Source organism: Aulonocara stuartgranti, assembly GCF_965226115.1.
Source record: "Aulonocara stuartgranti genome assembly, chromosome: 15".
NCBI lineage: Eukaryota > Metazoa > Chordata > Actinopteri > Cichliformes > Cichlidae > Aulonocara > Aulonocara stuartgranti.
The window spans coordinates 1,645,517-1,656,832 of NC_138951.1; positions in this window are offsets into that span (position 1 = coordinate 1,645,517).

Genomic DNA, 11,316 nt, shown 5'->3' on the forward strand with positions numbered 1-11,316 from the left:
CGGGGCTCTGTCCTTCAGGGCCGCCATGTGTTTCCAAGAGCAGGGAAGCTTATCTGGGTGGAGATAATGATTGTTTATGTGAAATTTATATTATATAGTGTGCGAAGCAATAAGAGGAAAGACTGACTTCAGCGGACTCTGCCATTACATATGCGTTTCAATGAGGTCTCTCATCACTCAATCCGAGAAAGTAATGGCGGTCGGCTCTAAAGGCTAACTCAGCATGATACGACCGCCATATTAAACAGACTCTGGAACAGCTTGATAGACTCTATTGCCTTACGCCGAAAATTCCCTTTGACCTTGGGATGATCTGGGATAAGTTGATAGGTATGCATCTGTCAGTGGATAGTATAGTATGTCCAGGATTTTACCGCTCCTGCTTATATTGGAAACATCTCTCTCTTTTTATGGAGAAAAGGATTTCAGTGACATGATACTGTTCTACTGACATAAGTAGTAAAATGCTGGTTTTATGGTTCTTTCTTCTCTTTCCCACAGTCATACAGTGTTTGCCCAGCTCTGCACACACACACACGCACGCGCACGCGCACGCACACGCGCACACACACACACACACACACACACACACACACACACACACACACACACACACACACACACACACACACACAATTATTATCACAGCTTTCCAGAGGCAGCAAAGCAGCTGCTGTTTCACTTGATCTTTTATAATGAGAACAGCAGCAACGAGTCAGTAATGACATCTCAGCTCACAATGCTATTCCAACACTTCCCGTAGCATGACCCCAGAGTCGCTGAGAAAACTCTGACTCTGGCTCACTGGAAAAAAATGCTATAGATTGAATTATGCGCCGCCAATAACAGACGCAGTAGGGGATTATATTAAGGTCTGACTGACATTTAGTGGATGTGACAAAATTGCCAGCTGTAGATTTTATATAACATGATCCAAAACTCTCCCTCTTCTGCTACCAGGCTGCAGGAACATGGGGCGCAGGACCGGAGTATACAGGAGTGATGCTTCAGTGCAGCGTGTGCTACAACTGGCTATATGCTCTGGGTTCCTCTAGTTAAAAATACATAAATAAAAATAAAGTTAATAGGACATATTTGCAAAACTGGGCCTTTTAGTGCTATAGCAATCCAGGAGTAACATAGTGGGCTCAAGTATGGGAAAGTAAATCTCTTTCAACTGTGGATATTTGGTCAGACAACAAAAGGAATATGAAAACTACATCCCTGGTTTCTGTTATTGAGTCTGAGCATCTATGACTCATATTTTCAAAGGTTTTGCATCTCATGCTGGGAGCACACCTGCAGAGGATGGAGACGCTACTGTGACATCACCAAACGTTCAGAAACTCATCTTTGGAAAAAGTCTTAAGATCGATGAAGGATAGACGATAGTTTATCAAACTACAAATGTTGGCTAAGTGATTATCACTTGTTACTGTTGCTGAAATATTAGTGGCTAGATTAAAGTTGGTAAAGAAATTTAAAAAATACTCTCGAGCTGTTAGTAAGGTTGTTATAATTAACCAAAACTAAACTAAAAATAGATATGGAAAAACAGACTTGAAAAACATAAAAACAAAATAAAATGATTTAAAAAAGCATCATTTTTGTAATCTGCTTAGTAAAAATGTTATTCCAGTTATTTCCAGTGTTTATTGAAACAAATCCATAAACAAACATTTGTTAGAAAATCAGCTTTGGAAACTAATTAAACTGCACTGAATTAAAAATGTCACAGGCTGGGTCTCCGACCCAGCACTTTGAGCTTTCTTTGTATTGTTCTCAATTTTTGAGATGTTGTTAGTTTTGTGTTATTTCCTATTTGCCTTTAGTTTAGGCAGTTATTGTTCCTGGGTTTTCTGTTTGAGTTCTTGCATTATTCATCACGTATTTGGTATGTTAAGTTTGTATTTCTAGTTTTAGTGTTTCCTGTTTTATTCTGACAGTGTCATGTGTTCTTTGGTCATTGTATTTAGTTTCACTCCTCCTGGTCCTGTCATTAGATTCATGTCAGTCAGCTGTTTCCTCATGTGTCGCCACTTCCCCTGATCACCTCATGTCTGTATTTAAGCCTTTTGTTTTCTTCATGCCATTGTCAGTTCGTCTGTTTATTCTCACCAGAGTCATAGTCATAGCCTGTTTATTTTTCCACCTCGGTCATAGTTATAGTTTTTGGTCTTAGTACCTTTAGTGTTTTGTTTCTTAGTGTTTTGCCTGTTTGCTTTGGTCTCTTGGTTCATTTCCTGCCGTCATCGCAATAAAGGTTCACTTTTCTGTTAATCATTACTATTCCTCGTCATCATCTGCTTTTGGGTCCTGTTTCCGCACACATCGGCGCACCCCGCCGTGACAAAAAACTCTAAATGTAAATAAAAACTAATTATAAAACTATATTAACTCTTGCAGTTAGCTGTTATAGAGTTTCTATGTCAAACAGGTAACTATAGCAATTTATGTAATAAAGACTGAAATGCTTAAAAACTCTCAAAAAACACAAAAATACAACCAAATATTAACTGATAACTTTTTAAAAGAACCATAATCTATGCTGTACATCTTTGGTGCTCGCTTTTGTTGATTTTTAAAGAAATGTTCTCATCCTTTTATTATTTGTGAGCTGACCTTTATCCTAACTATGCACGTTAAATATGTATTTAATGATGGATGAACCAGTATAGAGTTTGGACAGTAGAGTTCACAGTAAACTGCCTTTACTGTTAGACGTCACTGTAGCCGCACACGAACTGTTAAAGTCAGTGTAAGTGATTAGTCCCAGTGCTCGCCATGATGAGATGATGTTTTGATTAAATCTGTAATTGCTCACGTCTAACAGACAACATTGATTTGTCCAACATCACGATGACAGAGATGAGCTGCTCATTTATGTTATCAAATTAATAACCGCTGGTGTCGTCTCATTCTGCTCTAGTTCATACCAGTAGTCCCTGAACAGCCTCCCAATTAGATTGTAGTGAAAGAAACAAAACCAGCCTCTGAGGTGCAAAGAATCACTGGACAGCCTGGAAGGAAGTGTAGGATAAAACAGGCCGACGAGCTGAAAGAGAGGTCATTACTTAGCATGTTTGGAATTCTGCAGCCACATTTAGTTAATATTCAGAGCGATAAATAATTACTCAGAGCAAAACTATAATCTTTAGGTGTCAAGGGAGCTATCTTTAAAGAAAACTATATACAGAGCAAACGGATTCATGCAAGATGACTGATGAAAAACTTTCTTAGGGATGGAAACTTTGCAAAAGTTATACAAGAAAATAAATAAAGAAGAGTGAAAAAGCCCCAGGCAGCAGAGTATTTGATGCCACGCATGGTTGGGTGAGGGAAAGCTAGAAACAATAACCAAGATGACATCTGAAGACTCTCTTGGTATGCTGTTTTGACATAACCTTGTAGCTGCGAGTGTGGGCTGCAAAAATGTTCTTTCAGGGTAATGTGATCATGGTGGCAGCAATTGTTGCTAATAAAAACGCCATCCACCTGTTTCCTCGCCGCTCGTAGATTGGTGTCCGTGCATCCAGACAAGTCAAAACCATTTCCTCTAACACGTGCCAGGCCATTCACAGACGTCCATATGAGGCCTTACTAATAATAAAACAAGGGAATTGAGCTGATCGCTCCTTTTTCCATCATTTGTTCTTTTTTTGTATCCTCGCGTTCTCATGGGATGCCTGTTTTTGTCATTCTGGTTGCAGCAGCAAAACTGAAGAAAATGTGGTAACAACAGGGTGAAAACCAAAGTTTTTCCAGCTGGCATTAGCAGGGACAGCCCAGCAGAAAAAGCCACGGTTAATTATCTAGTTAAATGTGACAAACGTTGGTCATTTGTAACAGTCATTATATTTTGAGGAAACTTTATTGCTGTTGTCAGTTAACATATTTGGCATTTACATATATTCTGACTCACAGCAAGCTTTCTTTCCAGCAGAGTATCTGCTCACACCGTACAGCACTAATGTTCAGGCAGATTCGTCACCTTCAGTAATTCTGTTGGTGTTTAAACCACCAACCTTCCCAAGAGACCCGTCGCTGATCTGGTAACCTGAGGTCACAGCTCCAGTAACTGCTCACATCAGCCTGTTTGCCTCCCCTCACCCCCAACCGCTCACCGAAGATGGCCGCCCTTCTCTGAGCTGCCAAAGGTTTCTTCCTATTAAAAGGGAGTTTTTCCTTCCCACTGTCGCTTGTGTTTGCTCACAGGGGGCTGTCTGATTGTTGGAGTTCTCTCTGTTTTATTGTATCCATTTTACTAACTGGATGTCATGGTCCTGGGCCGTGTTGGCCCAGTATTCTTAGTTCTCTTGTATTTTTGTATTCAGTTCCCTGTTTAGGTTCTGTTTCCTGAGTTGCCCTGTTATGTTGTTCCCTGTGTGTTTTCCCTTCGTGGCTTTTACCCCCTGTGTGCCCCTCTGTGTATCTGTGAGCCCTCGTCTCTCCTTATGTTTTATTCCATGTTTCCCCAGCCTGTTATGTCTGTGTTCTCCCCGTGCTCTCTCCTCCTGTCTGAACCTCTGTGTACTTCCTGTTTGACTCTGCCCGTCTCCCGTCAGTGTTATGTTCACCCCGCCCTGTCTCGTTATGGTTATCTGTGTCAGCTGTGTTCCCCGTGTGTTCCCACTTTCCTCGTTAACCCTCTGTGTATTTCTGTCTGCGTCTCCCTCTGTTCGGCGTCGCGTTCTCCCTCATGCTGTGTGTTATTCTCCCCGTGGTTCCTGGTACATCTCATGTTTAGTTTTTCCAGTTTAGTTCAGTACTGTTTTGCGTTTCACCTTTAAGCCAGCATTAAAACTGTGATCTTTAAGTTTATCCCCGTGTCTGTGAGTCTGCATCTTGGGTCCTTCTCCTGCCTGCCACACAACGAATCATGACACTGGTAGGGTTGATTTGGTGCTACATAAATCAAATTAAATGTAACTGAATTAAACAGGTTGGGAAATAGTTATTATTCCGTCACCACCGATGGTTCCTAGGTGGTCACCAACTGGTTTCAAGGCCTGTGTGACCGAACCAGTTTCAGGTGTGAAACTGTGTTTATGCGCTCACCGTCCACCCATGAAGCCCTGTTAGAGCTTATATAGCCATCAAAGCACATTTGGACATTTAGTTTTGTGGTAAAGTGATTTCTGAGGGTTCTGATTCAAAAACATTGAGTTCCTGAGTAGGGATGGGTATCGTTTAGGTTTTATCCGATACCAGTACCAAACCGGTACTTTTGAAACGGTGCCGGTGCTTAAACGGTGCTCAAACCGATGCTTAAAGAATGGAGAACCCAAAATTGGTCCAAAAACCTCTCATGTTGTTTTTTTTGTAAAAAGATAACAATGTTAGCCTTTTCTGCAGCTATGGGGCATATGTGGTATCACTCTTGGCTGGAAGCAGTGCTTAAACAATGGAAAAAACACAAACTTTGTCCAAAAACCTCTCATGTTTAGCTGTTTTCCTCTTTTTCTTTGGTCATTTTAGCCTTTTTGGCCAGGGTGAAGGGAGTATCTGCCATCAAACAAGAAGACAGCCGCATGTAGCTATGATGATGTTTGCTAGTTCACCTTACATGCATTAATGTAATAACGTGGTTAGCCTACTCAACGTAAATTACACACGAACAACATTAAGCTACTCACGCAGAGAAGAACGGCTGCTGCTGCATCATCATCCTCATCATTTCTGCTACACTGGCAGGGCTAGAGGCCAGGACTCTCCTCTTCGGGTTTTTGGGGGATGTTGCTAACTCCGGGTCCGATAACAGGCACCACACCCGCAGTAGATGCGCTCGGTGTGAGGTCTCGCAGCAAGCTATCAAATACGGCGCATTTCTCAGCCTTTGCACAGTATCAGCTTAAAGCACTTGTTGCAGGCTGCTGAGTTTGCATCTTTTGCTGTGAAGTACAGCCAGACTTTGACTGCTTTACCTTGGGCGTTTTTCATTTGTAGCTTTGCTCTAAAAGAACGTACATACCCGGGCCCGCCTACTATCCTCGGAAAGGTAAAATGATTGGCTGGAATCCAAAGTGTATCACAGCTCAGGAAAAAAAAGCACCGAAATGTGCGCTGCTTTTCGGTCTGGTTACTACCATTTATGTCAGAACCGATACCGGTACCCATCCCTACTCCTGAGGTCCAATCATTGATTTGAATAAATGTGGGAAAAGTAGGAACGTTTGCAAGAGTTAACACAAATCGTTCAGCTGGAATTGTCTGACCTGAAGTCACATTTAGTCCACTCGTTTGTCGCTGATGTCAAACTTTTAAAAATCATCTGCACTTGTCCTGAAAATGGGTCTTTACTTAATAAATAAAAAGTAAAAAATGGTGTTTATTAATATGAATAACCTCAAAAAAGCCAAAGCATCAAAAGGCTGAGAGTTTTCCTTCCCTTATTCCCCTTATTTCCAACAAAGCTGTGAATGCTCACCGTGTAATGTAAATAATTTAAATATAAAAAGACCTCATTCAGCTACGGACTGTCTTTTTAAACTGTATGAAATATAAAACACCATGCTTGTGCCTTCAGGGCACCCAAAAGCTAAGAATTGCCCAGCTGTTTGCTCAGAAATGTCAATGCCAATAAAACAATGTAGGGTTTCTACATTGTTTTATTGGCTCCATTCTCCAACTGAGCCCTCGTGAAGGACGAGTTTGAACCTCTCCAACTCCTCGTTCCACCTCAGCGTTTTACTTTCCCCGAGGCTGCTTGACTCTTCGCTCTCTTGTTGTTGCTCCCTCTGCAAAACTCCTCAGCAGTTCATTCACTCGAGTGCAGCTGAAGAGCGGTCTCTGATAAGAAAAAAAGAAGTGTAGTAGGAAATAATTGGTAGTCATTTGTTGTTTTTTAAAGCTGCATTCAGCTCTACGAAGAAGCTTTTGTCCACTACCAAAAAGAAAAAACCCAACGAATAGATATTGATGCCAACAGAGAATCCTCACTGAGTGGCTGCTAGTTTTTAAAATCTCTCGAGCGCTTTTCATGCATAAATGCTGAACGCACTTGTGGAAAACGAAAATGCCAAACCACTGCAGCCCACAGAGTTGTTGGCATCACACGGCAATCTGCAGCTCTGTGTGAATCATTTATGACTCAAATCCATGCAAACCTCACCTGTTTCAGCGGAGAGGGCGGGCGCGTTGGGATGATTGAGAAGAAATTCAAACGTTTCGGAATCTCGAACAAAGGCGCGCTCCTCGCCGGGGTGAATTAGATTCATCTCCCCAGCAATTTCAAAGGTACCCGCTGCTGTTCGCCACATAACAGGAGGGTAATATCGCTCTCCCCGAGCAGTGAGGATGTCAAACATGAAACAGCACAACACCCAACAATACAGCACTGCGTGCAGCTCGCAGTTATTCGGTCAGAGCAACCTTAACCTTAAAAATGCTCCTGGCTGAATTCGCACGGCTTTGTAGGAAACACGAAGAGAAGAAAATGACAAAGTGAGAAAAAGAAATGAAAAGGCAGTTGGAAGGAAATCCAAGCCTATTGTGCTGCGTTCCTATTCACTCGCCCTACACTTTGTGCCTGTGCATTAATAGTCTTTGCATTAAAGGTAGGCAAACTTGTCTTTGATACCCCCTGGGTGATTTTTTCTTTTTTGGTTGGGCTATCAGAGTAATGCTCTCTGACAGAGCCATAACATAAGGCCGCTGGATCAAAAGGCATTTTATTTTATTTTCATCTCTCGTGGTCTCAGCCAAGACTCCACTGAGCGAGAGAGAGACGGACAGAATGAGACAGAAATAGAAAAACAGACCAGATGACGGGAAGGCTGACAGGCAGGTAGTGGAACAGCCTGCGGTACGGCACTTGGCCCTCTAAATATCTGGGACGTTGCTCATCAACACATTAATTTCTCTCCTCTTGCTGAAGGAGTTCTTCCATTAGCTCATACATAAGTATTTGGGATAGCGAGCTGCAGATGATTAATTCACTCACATCAAGCCGCCTCTGATGATACGAGTGCTCCTCTCTTGTGAAGTTCACATTTCTGTCTCATCTTTCATCCTGACTGTACGATGACAAATGCAGGGTGTAAGGGCTGTAGTGTTCCTGCAGCTTCAGCCGGCGAATTCTCTTATTTAAATGTGTTTAACAGCAATGTTACATCGTTACCACGTGGACCTCGTTGTGCCTGTATGTCTATATAAATGCACATATAGATGTGTGTTTATTTTTTTAGCATTACAAAATGAGATATGCATTTGCATTTTCTCAGAAGGAGCTGGACTCAGGCAGCATTGAACCCTTGTCACCAATTCTGTTTCTCATTTTCGTGAACAGGATCTCGCTGTAACCACAAGCGAGGCGTTGCTCAGAAGTTTAAGTGTCTCGGGGTCTCGTTCCAGACTGAGGTTAAGCTCGACTGTGAGATGGACAGGCTGACTGATGCGGTGTCAGCAGTAATGTGGGCGTTGTGCCGTATCGCTGTGGCGACGAGGGAGAAGAGCTGGATCCGCATTCCAACCCTCAACTACGGTCTCGAGCTTTAGGGAGCGTCAGAAAAAAATTAGACTGAGAGCACAAGTGGCTGAAATTAGTTTCCTTCATAGGTGGTTCGGACTCCTGGACAGCTTCCTTCAGCGGTTTTCCAGACACGTCTAATTTCAAACCCAGAACACCTTTTGGGGAAACAAAAAGAAACCAAACGAGCAGCTGAAAAATCTGTCTAACCATATTTTGTAAACTTTTGTACAGGTTTAGTGTTGATAACGAGGGACGGACCAAATGAGCCCGTTTTACTTTCAGTAAACCAGCTACAGTGTAACAACTGAACAGCTGCTTGCTAGCTTCCACCAGGATTTATCCAAATATCGGTAGTATTGATACCGGTATCAGATCGATATTTTAAATATTTGTAGTTGAAAAGCAAAAACATACCTCAAACATGCACTATGAAAAGAGTCTGAATGTTTTTGTATTGACCATCACGTCTATTTGATTTATAGCCTATAGCAGCGGTCTCCAACCTTTTTTGCGCCATGGACCAGTTTAATGTCCAACAATATTTTCACGGACCGGCCTTTAAGGTGCGGCGGATAAATAAAACAAAATAAAATGATACGACGAGACAAAAACTCTGGTATTTTGTAAATATAATAATAAACGCAAATTCAATGTGTAATTGTGTAACTTTATTAGCAGCGTCCTCCTGAAACGCACCAACAACATTGACAGTAACGTCCTCCTCTCTGCCCCTTAATGCTCTCTGGTCACCATGGTAACGCATAAATATTTCTTTCAAAATAAGACGCACAACTACAACATGGGAAAGACCCAGGGAAACCGAGTTAACGATAAAAACCCTGAAAACCATCAATTTCACACCCGAGCCTCAAATCTCACGGTCCGGCACCAAACGACTCGAGGACCGGCACCGGTCCCTGGCCCGGGGTTTGGGCACCACTGGCCTATATCACATTTAAACAAGTCACATTCAAGGCCTCCAAAAAAAGGTGGGATTTGTTCTATTAACTAAAACTAGTTTAGTCTGTTAATGTTACTGTATTGGAACAACTGTAACCCACATAATTTCCTTAGGGATTAATAAAGTATGCTGATTCTGCTTCTGTAATTATTGCCCTTCATAAACTACAGTTTTGTGACATGGTTCAGGATGCAGCACTTAGGAGGCAGGCACACTGTGGTCATACAGGGATGGCAACAATACTCAGGGAGACTGTGGTGTTTAAATGATGCTCAGATGGTATCAAGGGGCCCGCAGTGTGAGAGCCCCCACCACCACCACCCGAGGTAACATTTTTCCAACCTTCTATAGTTCAGTTTTGGTGAGCCTACATGAACTGCAGCCTCAGTTTCCAGGTGTCAGCTGATAGGAGCAGCACTCTGTATGGCCTGTATAGCTCGTCTTTCTCAAGGTTTTATGTGTTATAGGTTCAGAAATGCTCGTCTGCATACCTCAGAGTGGTTATTTGAGTTACTGTTGTCTTTTTTTCCATTTCAGAGCAGTCTGGACATTTTTCTCTGACCTCTGCCATCGACAATGGAATTTTTAAAAAGAGACTTGTTTTCAGGCCGTTCTCTGTAAAATCCCAGCAGATCAGCAGTTTCTGAAATATTCAGGCCGGCCTGTCTCGCACCAACAAGTATTTCACGCTTGAAATCGCTTCAAAAGCTGCTCTTTTTCATTCTGACGCTTGGTCATCGGGGTCATGTCGAGATGCCTAAATGCACGGAGGTGCTGCAATGTGATTGGATGATTAGATACTGGTTAAAACAAGCAGTTGAACAGGATTAACTAGAGTGGATAAATAATGAAACAAAAAGACAACATCACATAAAAGAAGCTGTTTATATGTATGTAGCTGTGCTATAACATTATAATTTGGCACATTTCATGTAAATTCAATGAATGAACTGTTATTAGAAATGATAAAACCAATCATGAGCATGTTTTTCCTATAGCTGTTTAATAGAATAGCACACAAATGTTTAACTAACTGCCTGTTATTACGAAGCAGACCAATAAATTCGACTTGTCATTCTTCAACAACGAGCTGCTCGATGGTGCCTGACTTTGTGATCCACTCCCACTGGGTGCAATAACTGTGTAACTTCACAGCGACCAACAAAGTTCGTGTAAAACTGCCACCTCTGTCCCTCCGTAGCTGCTTCCAGATATTTACAACCAGGGGTTTGAACACTAACACGAGCCCTTTGTAAGTGGCTTCTGTTTCAGAAGCTGAACCCCCCCCACACCACCACCCGCTGACCTTCCTGAAAGACCCCATAAGGTTAATCCCCAGGCAAATAATTGAATCTTGACCTGACTATTATTATCTCCTTCTAACCATTCCACCCTGCAGGAAGCTGACCTTGTAAAAGCCCCAGGGCCTCCCCGTGCCCCCCCCCCGCACAGACACACATGCACGCAAACACTTTCATCTTTGTATACTGACGCCAATACAGAAGGACACAATCGCTTTGTGTCACACATCACCACCTACAGGCAGATCGAACACAGGAGGAAGCCTAACTGCACGTAGTTACAAGGTGACAGTAACAGTCGCACACATACACACTTATGTGGTATATTGTGCATTGACACAAGTCTGAGAGGGAGGAGTGCCCCATCGTCAGCCGGTGGGTGGTAAAATCTGTGTCTAAAGCGATCTCACAGAGCCGTGACTGCTGGGAGAATGAAATCACACCTGGCACAGCCCACCAACCGGTCAGGACCCGACACACACACACTTCCTTACACAGTATACAAAGTATACTTGAGTAGTCAAAGAGGGCTTTGGCCGCACTTGTCGAGCTCACATGATCTACGGTATACACGTGTTCTATGT